The 10,628-nt window shown below is 46.3% G+C and overlaps 1 protein-coding gene across 1 annotated transcript in view; it reads left to right on the top strand.

Annotated features, from left to right (window-relative positions):
- Positions 1–4,992: 4,992 nt before the first annotated feature.
- Prdm1 (PR/SET domain 1) overlaps positions 4,993–10,628 on the top strand; it is a 99,269-nt gene continuing 93,633 nt past the window's right edge. The window contains exon 1 of the mRNA XM_048353755.1: positions 4,993–5,100. The gene's annotated coding sequence lies outside the window, so the exon portion shown is untranslated. The remainder of the gene's footprint in view (positions 5,101–10,628) is intronic.

The raw sequence follows: 10,628 nt of genomic DNA, 5'->3' as shown, positions 1-10,628 counted from the left end.
TTCTTCAGAAAGTAAAGTTCCTCTCCCAGCACTGGTTTAGTACTTAGGACATCTAGATGACATCTGAAGGCATTCTATATTTGTTCACTGAGTGCTTCAGGGTCTGCTATAGGGACTGGAGATGCAAAGTTTGAATAAACCCAAGCCCTTCTTCAAGACCTAAGTCTCTCAAAACTATGGTGAACACACACACACACACACACTCACACACACACATACACAAAACCAGGAGCACCAACAGGGCTGCTTCACACAGAAAGCAGCACGTGACAAAAGGTACAGGCTGGCGGGGGGTGGGGGGGAGAATGCCGACACAAGTAGTTGATTCCCCACTTAATGCAATCTGAGCCCATCCAGACACACACTCACACCCCGTGTTCTCTCTGCCCTCACCCCCTACTACAAGTGGATGTCCTTCATCTAGGACAGGACCAGAAGTGCTTCAGATTTGAGACAATTTTAGATTTGGCATAAATGCATACATATAATGAAACATCCTGAGGATGGGACCAAAATTAAACACAAAGTTCACTGGTATTTTATATGCACCTAACATAGGTCGAAGGTGATTTTGTGCAATACTATTAGTGTGGCTACATATGGTTACGTATGACCAATCAACTAAGGTCAAGTGCAAGATTTTCCACTTGTGGCCTATGTTACCACTTTAAAAGCTTTAGGGGCTAGAGGCCTAGCTCAAATGTCAGAGTGTTTGCCTAGCCAGTACAAGCCTCTGAGTTCAAATCCCATCAATGCCGAAAAAAGGGTTTTGTAATATTCTGATTAAGGATACACAACCTGTATTCCTCCCACTGTCCGTCCCTGATGTGGTACACTCACTCTCATCTGTAGGCTGAGTATTGGATACCTGAGACCTAGATGCTTTTCCTGTTTATGCACAAAGCTCACTGCTCAGCTTGTGCCATCTCCTTGCTCAATTATCACCTTTTTCATGAAGCTAACCCAGATTCATCTAAAATTACCCTCTATATCCTATATCCTATGAAATATGCTTAATAATTGTGTGTGTGTGTACTGGCAGCCTCTCATATATAAACTTATATATATAAACCCCACATATATAAACTTGGGGGCAAGGGACACTATTGTTTCTTGAGTATACCAAGTACCCAGGACAGTGGCTGGCACACAGCGGTGCAGAATGAACGAAGCGTGGCTGGAATGTCATTGGGGCAGGAAGTAGAAGAGGTGAATCAGGAGAGAGCTAAAGAGGCTTTGAATGCTGTGGTGAAAAGCTCAGATTTTTATCTAGTAAGCAACGGGAAGCCTCTAAAGATGAGTGGCATGCCCTGATCTGCTTTTTAGATAAATCACTCAAGGGAAAGACTGGAAAGGAAGAGAATGGCAGGCAGAGCCTTACACTGTAGAGGCTGTTTCAGCAAGTAAGCTAGGCAGTGGGGCAGGGAAGATCCAGTGGGGACCAGCAGGAATGAGAAGGGAAAGGATCTAGGTGAGGCATAATTAGGTTAAATTAGAGGACCTTGGCTTCTAGGTTTTGTTGTTGTTTTGTACTTGTACTGGGGCTTGAACTCTGGGCTTGGCCAGCTGGTGATCTATGAATTGAGCCATACCTCTACTTCCAGCTTTTTAGTGATGAATAGGTGACAAGAGTCCCATGAACTTACCTGTCTGGACTGGCTTTGAACCCCCATTCTCAGATCTCAGCCTTTTGCCTAGCTGGGATTAGGGGTGTGAACAACATGTCTTGGTAACTGACAAAGTAGAGGAAGAAATAAAGACTAAATGAGGTTCAGAGTATAAGTAGATGAGAGGGTGAGTGAAGTGAGAACTAGCTTCAAAGTTTAAGAGGAGTAAGTGATGAGTAGTTTGTGTCATTTCTGAAAGAAAGAATCTGGAGTTCAGGGAAAGAGGTTTAAAGCAGAGATTCATTCATAACCTCACAAGACACTAGTCCTATGTCTCTTCCTCCCTCTTGCTCTTCCAGTGGTGCTAGAAAGTGAACTCAGGGCCATGCTCTATAATTGAGCTACATTCCCAGCCTCAGTCCTTTCTACCAAACAATAATTTTGCTAATTTTAAAGGGAAAACAATTGTCATTTTAAACATTCATATATACTTATAAAAGCAGGGAGTCAGCCATAGCTATGTCTTTAAATTTTTATCTACTCTGTATGATTCTTTTCCCCAGAGAGCATAAAGAAGGTCATTTAAAACAAATATTTAATTAGTTCTTATTCTAGACTTCACTTTATAATAGACTTTCAGCTAACTGCCCAGAGAAAATAATCATCTCTTCCCCTCTGAAGTTATCATGTTTGGTTGTCAAATAACTACTGGCACAAAACCATACCCTTTCATTTTGTCAAAGTATATGGGAGAAGTTAAAGAAATTCAAAGGCAATATTATATATTCACAACAAATTTGAGGAAATGCTTTCAAAATAACATGTAATTAGTTAGTGGAAATTACTATCACAACACATGATTGAAGCAAATTGCTTTATGAGCTTTTCTTTCTCCTTAATCAAACCTCTACATAAAAAGAATGCATAGAAGGAACATATTACCCTGTCACTTAAAACTACAAGTAGCAGGAAATGGCATTGCAAAATTAATTTATTGAGCATTTATTTTATTATAATTTGTTATTTATAATTATGTATAATTTAGTAAGAAACGGTGCTAGGCAACTGTTCATATTTTACCTGGTTTCCTTTTGCTCCTTAAAGCATATACTAAGAAGGAAACAACTAACCAACAAGAGAGTTTAGGCACTTGAGCAACTTACGACCATCTTGCTATGAAGAGGTAGACATACTTTTAAAGGAGAAAAAAACAAAACCCAATCATTTGTTGCAACCTGCCCTGGCTTGCTACAGATGAGCCTCTGCTGAGGAAGGGAGGAAGGGTGGGAGGAAGGGTGGGAGGGAGGAAAGAAGGGAGGAAGGAAGGAAGGAAGGGAGGAAGGGAGGAAGGGAGGAAGGGAGGAAGGGAGGAAGGGAGGGAAGGGAGGGAAGCCGTGGCTGATTTAGTTTGCTGCTGACTCCTGTGACCCGGAGCCTTGGTCAGACACTGGGAAATGTGTCAAGTGTAAAATACCCTTGGTGTATTGACAAAAGACCAAATGGATGAATTGGAAGGGCTGAGTTCTTTGTAAAGGTGGAAATCCAGGAGCAGCCATGGTCGGTAAGCAGTAGAACTGGTGAAGTGATGATTTGTGGCTGTACCTGAGAGAGCCCCCCCCCCCCAACACCACCACCACCACCACCTCCCCCCCCCCCCCCGGCGCCCCACGCCGTTCTTGGCACCAGGCCTCGACGGTGGGACGAAGGCCGTCGAGCGTCCCAAGCCAGCGCTGATCCCCGGGCTGGCTGCGAGGCAAGACCCTTCGCTTCGGCCGCCCCAATAAACCACCTGGATGGTTCCCGGCTCCAGTCACGGCCTGGGCGCCGCGGGGAAGCCTCGCCGGCTTGGTGCTTCGCGTGCGAGCCCGGGGGAGGCCCGAACGTGCCGGCCTCTTCACGGAGGCCCAGGGACCGCTCGGGGCCCCGCGCGCGTCCTCCCCCCGCCCCCCCCACGCCCCTCCGCGCTCCCCGCCCTCCACCGTAAACACCTGGAGCTCCTATTTCTTTAGGAACGTCCTTACTGTCTACGGATCCCCTCAAAACCCTTACACAAGCCCCTGGTCGCCCAGATGCGAACCCCTCTTGGCAGAAAGTGAAAGCGGGGGCGCGAGGCCCAGCGGCGGCTCCGCGCAGCGCGCGCCGGGGCGGGGCGGGGCGGGGCGTCAGCGCCGGGCCACGTGACGCGGCGCCACCCAATCCCGGCAGCCCCCCCGCTGCGCGCCGCCGGGGCCTGGGAAGCCCTGCTGCTTCCAGGAAAGCCGTCCCGGGACTGGTGCTGCCGGAGCGCTAAGGGCTCTGGACTTGGGCCCTTTTCCTGAGCTTCAGGTCCCCCGCCCCGCACCCCCAGCCTGTACACCTTCACATATATGACCACCGCTTAGCTCGAAAGCTCCTGGGCAGCATGCAACCAATTGCACCCGCTGCAACGTCCTTTTCCACTGTGATTTGGGTCTTACCTACGTGAAGAATTACTATAAATTTCAGTTACCGTTAGAGATTATAGAGATGTGATTTTCAGTTCCATATGCAACTTCATTAGCTCCAATTTTAAGAGTTGCAAAAATAGAAGCTTCCTCCTCCTTCTCCTTCATCTTCCTCTTCCTCCCCCTCCTCTTTTTCCCCCTTCTCTGATTCTTGTTCTTTGACACAACCTAGCTAAGGCTTGTGCATGCTAAAGCTTACCATTGAGCTATGTCCTTAAGGTACTACCTACCTGACTGGGCTTTTTCTTTTAGATGTGTATAGTATACTGAGGCCTCTGTTCCCTTGGCTTTGTTTGCTGGAGAGGGCTGCACCCCCTCCCCCCAGTCTTCCAAAGCAGAAAAGCAAAGTAATAGTTGGTGGGGTTTGAAATCTTCAGTCCCCAAGACACCACCTAACGAATATGGCTGTGGCCACTTTTCCCAGTTTGACAGGTGGGGCCTGAGAACAGAAACTGACTCTTAGTTAAAAAATCAAGGCTGGTAGATGTTAAAGTCAGCCTTTGACGATATTTCTAAATGATTTTAGATCTTCTTTGTTTTGGTCTGTACTTTCCTGCCGGGGGTCTTAACGCTTAATTCAGTATCTTAGTTTAAAGGGACTGATGTCCTATCTTAGCTTAGAGTTTGCTCTTTCAAGGACTTTCGGGAGGCTTAACGGTGGCATCTCAGTTTGACTCCCAATAACCACCCGAAACAAAAGCTAGCTTTTCTACACTAAATAACAATGGAACTGGTTTAAGCCACCTCTGGGTAAGCAATTCCCACCCCCAAATCCCTCCTCACACCCAACCTGCCCCAAGGTATGTTTGTGTAACCGGAGCCCGCTTGTAGCGGCGGGGCGTTCCTTCTGGGGAAAGCTGAGTTTGCATTCGCTGGAGTTTGCTTGTTTTCGGAGATCGCCCCGGGCCCGCGGGGAAGGGGGCTCGAAGGTGGCCGGCTTTCCGCCGCCGCGTCTGCGGAGCTGCGCAGGTGCACCCCGGCGATCGCCACGAGGATTGGGGCGGTGGAAGGTCTTGCACATTACTTTTGTTCTTTTAGGACAGAATCAAGACGGGGGGGGGGGGGGAATCAACATTATTTGCACTAAGGTTGTAGTGAATAATGGATGCATGCACGTCAGGTGAGCTTGGTGGAGGGGGGAGGGTGCAGAATCCTGCAGTTGCTTCGTCGGTAAACTCACCCCGCCTCTGACATTGATATTTGGTATTTAAAAAAAAAAAAAAACGGGATAGAAAGGGGGGAAAAACCCACAACGGTTTGTTCGAATAGAATTCCGTGTCCGGCCTTTCGTGCGGGTGAAGGACACGCGTGGTCGGGACGGTCTTATCTGGGGCTGGTGACTTTCTCTCCGGTGCCCGCGGTTGGGCGGTGGAGAGACCCAGGGGGTCCAGGGCGGCGAGGCCGGAGCACCGAGTCCCGTGCCTCGCGGACACGCTGCGTGGACTTTCCAGAGCGCCGCGAGGGAGTGGAAGGCCGGGACGGCCGGCTCTGGGGATGGGGTCCCCGGGCCGCGGCGTCCGGGGCGCGGATGGGAGTGGAGGCCCGAGGGAGGTCGAGGTAAGGCGCGGCGGGGATCGCTGCGGGCGCAGCCGGCTCCGCGGTGATTTCCGCGCGGGGGGCGGGAGGGGGGACGGCTGCGTTGCTCTCCATTGCGCAACGGTTCCACAGCGCTCCCCGGCAAGCACGCGGGCGCCCCGGACGAGCGGGCTCCGCGGCGGGACCCGCGGGACAGACCCGGCCCCGACCGGCACCACGCTCGGATCGGATGAAAGTCCGTCACACCAGCTTTGAAAAAGGGGGAGAAGGGACCCCCAAATGGTGTCTCTTGGATGAGTCGAGAAGAACCAGGAATCTTGGGGTCCCGAGGATCCCCGAGACCGCTTTAGGGTGTCATCATTGGTGTCATCTCGAGCCCGGCAGGACTCGCGGGGTGCCGTGGGTGGTGCGAGACTGAATTTCCCGAGAAATCCATGCCCGGCTTCTCCCGCCGTCCCGGGCAGGCGCCCTGCCTGGAACTTCGAAATGTGGCGGTGTCCAAGCAGACAGCGCGGCCGCGTGGACGGCTGCGTGTCCGCGCGCGCGTGGGGTGAAGCTGCGTGGGGAAGGCGCGCCCCGCGCCCGGGTCCCCCGCATCCCCGCCGAGGGCCGCGCGGGCCACCCAGCTCCAGGGAGCGCGGGCACCTCTCGGGGAGCCTTCCTCCACCCACGAGGGCCTCCACGCGGAGCCCCAGGACGCGCACCCCACGGTGCGGGGGGCGGGGAGGGCTCCGCGGCACCCCGCAGCACCTTCCCCCGGCCGGCTCCCAAAGCCTCGATGAGTCCAGTCTCCAAAGCTCGAGTGACGATCGAGGTAGAGCCTCCTCCCGCCCCAGCCCCTTTAGGTTCTGGGTTCGCAGCCAGTGTGTGTAGGTGAGGCCCCAGCTGGAGGTTTGGGCAGGTGCCAGCCAGGCCGGGCGCTCGCCCAGTGTGGTCGCGCCGGCCGCGCTGGCAGGGGCGCTCTGCAGTCTCGGCAATTCCAGAGACGTTTGCTTCGCCACCCCACCCCCCACACACACACACACACACACACACACACACACACCTTTTATTCTTATTAAAGAAACCTCCTGCAGAAGTACTTTTCAAAGTTGTAGATGTGTTTGTGGTATGTGGAAGCGCATATCAAAATTTAAAAACCAGAGAGGGAACAGAAGTCTTGACCTGGGTGTTGCCTTCGCAGTTGTCCTGCAGTAGAGCAGTGTTAGAAGACAATTACAGAGGACAAATGGTTAATAAAGTCTCAGCTGTACCCTAGCAGGGGGAAAAAAAAAGAAACACCAGTAAGTGGGGAGAATAATAAAATATACAGAAGATACACGATACAGATGAGTGAAGAGCTCTGCTTCCACGGAAAGCCTCTTTTCCCAGGGAGATATTTGTGTGTGGTGGGGGGGGGGGGGGGAGGAGGAATTATTTGGTTATTTTCACAGTATACATCTCCCTTTGAATTAGACTTTTTTTTTCCATCAGTCAACTAGAATTGGTTCTTTAATTAAGAGAACAATTAAGTTTCTAACAGATGTTGTCAGCCACAAACTCTGATCCAGAATAATAAGTTGTAATTAATTTCGAGACATCTTTAGTTTATAAGGCCTGAAATTAAAATATGATGTGTTTTAAACTTGTGGTACAAAAACATGGGGAAACATTTGTTCCAGAGTTTTGTAGTGGAACCATTCCTAAGCTTGCAGTAAGATAGAAAGAATCCTTTTCTCCCGTTACATTCCTCACCAGTTTTGATTTCTTTAAAGTCTTAGGAAAGTCTGTTATTCAAAATACTCCCTGATAGGAAAAACTCAGCAAGGTAGGGTGAACTCTTTAAAACATAAAATAGTTCTGACCAGATGACATCTGGTCGCTGCAGAATCTGAGTGTCACAATTGGCTTAAAATGCTATTCACCTCACTATAGTTTTGTGAACATGTATTTAATCTGAAGTATTTAATCTGAATTTAAGGTTGCCAAACTTCTTGAGCCCTGAAATATAAACATGAAGATCTAGTTCTCTATAATAATTGTTAAATAAATGTGATAATCACCGGCTATGGTTAGTGCAGTTAAACAACAATTGAACTTTTCTAAATTGAGTAGAAGTATGCAGCATAAAGCCAAAATATTGAGTAGGACGCCCTCATGCATCCAGTCTTAATTCTTACAATATTGTACCTTTTCAACTACTAACACTATGTGGCCCACATTTGTCATTGTAAATTATCTGTTGCCTGGGCATTTGGAAGAGACAGAGAGTGGATATGTGTAGTTAATCCTCCGTTGCCAAAAAATAAATTAAAATCTTGGTAGTTTAGACTACATTTCAATGTATGCCACATTTTGAAGTCTATTTAGTTTTGAACAAACTTTAGCCTCCATCCAAAATATTCTATCGTCCTTTCATAGGTTTTGATTCTTACTTTAAATTAGATTTAGAAGTAAGTGCCAAGAGAATATGACAAAGCCCAGTCTCTGTCTTTGGGGGAGCTCATCTGTGTTGGAGTCTTTGGCTATGTCCTAGGTACTTTTTATTTTCTAGTGACAACCTCTCTGAGGGATAGATAGGGCTGTATGCCCTCTCATGATAGAAAGGGACTAGAACCTTAGGTTTGGGATACAAATTTAATACCATTTATACCAAATAGCCTTGTTTCCTGGCTTGAGAAAATCACATCCCCACAATTTTTGTTTGCCACACTTAAGTAAACAAGAAAAAAAATGCTGGCCTTGAAAACATGGCTGCTTATCTCAGGACTGAAGCATCCTTTAACTTAGGTGTTCTGTACCTAAGTTTTTAATTTATAAGCTGCTAGAATTCTTAGAAGCAGCAAAGTGGGTAATGTCATTTAAATGACAGAGGTGGCTAGGCATATACTACAGGGGTGTGGTGAAAAGCAGAAGGCATGGAACTTAATCGTCACAAATGAAAAAGCTTCACCAATAAATAAATTTAAGACTGGAATAAGTCATATAACTTTTTCTGAGAATTCTTTTAATTTATGTTTCTTAAAAACTTCCATTATGATCTGAGTGCCAGTGACTCAAGCCTATAATACAAGCTCTTCAATAGATTAAGATTTGAGGATGATGGTTCTAAGCCAGCCTGGGCAGGAAAGTCATTGAAACTTTAAGTCCCATTAAACACCAAAAAAAAAAAAAAGCAGACCTGTGGCTCAAGTAGTAGAGTACTAACCTTAAGCAAAAAAGGCTCAGAGACAGCACCTAGGTCCTAAGTTCAAGCCCGAGGACACCCTATCCCCACCCCCTGTTTCCGTTTGTTCTTTTTCTCATACTATTTGCTTACATGATAGAACAATTCTAGTGTTTTCTAAGCCAGAGCATTTATTGGTTCTCTGATGACCCTTGTCAGTTTCACTTGATCTCATATTTAGGAATCAGTTCAGGTTGGTTTCTGGAGCTGGTTGGAGGTGGTCATGTTAGGCACCTCTAGTTGACTGAAGTGCACTTCTAAGCCTTTGAAAGAAACAAGCAGGAAATGTTGTGCTCAGAAAACTCATATTCTTTGTATTTGTAAAAGGGATTTTGAAGTGCTTCCTTAAATTTTTAAGTGCGAGTTATGGAATCATTGGGGCCATTATAAACCAATAGACAATACTGGGAATCAAAAGGAGAGATGTCTGGAGGGTTGTAATGGATAGTTAGATGAGAGAATCCAGAAAATGCACTTAAAAGAAGGAACGAGACCTTCTATTTCAGTATTATTTAATTGTTTACCTGTTAAATCTTATATTGGAGGGGTTTTTTTTTCTCCCTTCAGAAATATACTTTAATTTGAAGGAGATTTTTCTCTCAAGATTTTAGCCACATTTGCTTGTAACCTTTAAAGTCTCCTATAAACAGAATTGTTTGTGTATGCCGTGAAAAGCTTTGTACACCAAGCAGAATGTCTTTCAACAGCTGCTCATGTAAAAGATGTGTGGGGTTTCCCCCAATGAAATTTTAAATATGGTTCTAAAATTCTAATACAATCTGTGGATAATATATGAACAAAAGCATGTGTGTTAAACATTACCATTGCCGAAGACAAATATTTTGTTTCTTTTGGCTGGGAGGAATACTTTCAACTCTAGTAACGATGGGGATCGTCGCTTGAAAGAAAAGATCATTGCATGTAGTGTTTATTCACATCTGACAACTGAAAGTCAATTTTTTGTAACTAATTCACTTAGGAAAATGGCATTGCATATAAGTAGAATTGAAAAACTAGCTGGTGGTTTCTGTTTTAGGCTAGAGTGATTATTATAGAACTGTATGTTTCCCTGGTTTCTACTTTACATTAGTACATGTGCCCATAAAGCACAAGAAAGTGGGATCTATGAATTGTAGGTATCCTGATTCCAAACTGAGTCTGTTTCTGGTGATAACTTTCTAACAAGTTTGTTCTCACAACATAATGTGGCTACCCTGACAACATTTCTCACTTTGTACTATCTGTATTGTATTCTCCTCTGGCTATCAAGTTGAGTGTTGGTGGTTAAATATTAACCTTCTTTTCCATGTTGTACTTAAAAATGTTATTTACTTATTATTGGTGATACAAGGCTTTGAGGTCAGGGCTTTGAATTTGCCAGGCAGCTACTCTACACCTTTAGCTAGGTCCCACCCCTAAAAGGATACTTGAAATAGGAGATATACTTGAGTAAAACTATTTAGCATACTCTGCTTGGTAATCAATCCTTTTGTACCTTGCATAAAGTCATCTAAATGATGAAGCATTTTATTAATAGGAAATTTAGACTGTAAATAAACTCCTAAGCCCAATGGATCCGCTTTGGTTTCTTTCTGTATATTTGACAGTTAACTTGTTGAGATTTTTAGATTCAGAGAAGCCAGTTCACCTAGTAAAATAATGATGACATTAATTCCCAATATTTCTAAGTATTTCACTAGTGGTTTTTTGGGTTTTTTTTTGGCCAGTCCTGGGCCTTGGACTCAGGGCCTGAGCACTGACCCTGGCTTCTTTTTGCTCAAGGCTAGCACTCTGCCA

This window comes from Perognathus longimembris, chromosome 9, assembly GCF_023159225.1.
Source record: "Perognathus longimembris pacificus isolate PPM17 chromosome 9, ASM2315922v1, whole genome shotgun sequence".
Taxonomy (NCBI): domain Eukaryota; kingdom Metazoa; phylum Chordata; class Mammalia; order Rodentia; family Heteromyidae; genus Perognathus; species Perognathus longimembris.
The sequence above is the reverse complement of the archived record's forward strand: the minus strand, read 5'-3'. Positions and strand labels throughout refer to the sequence as shown.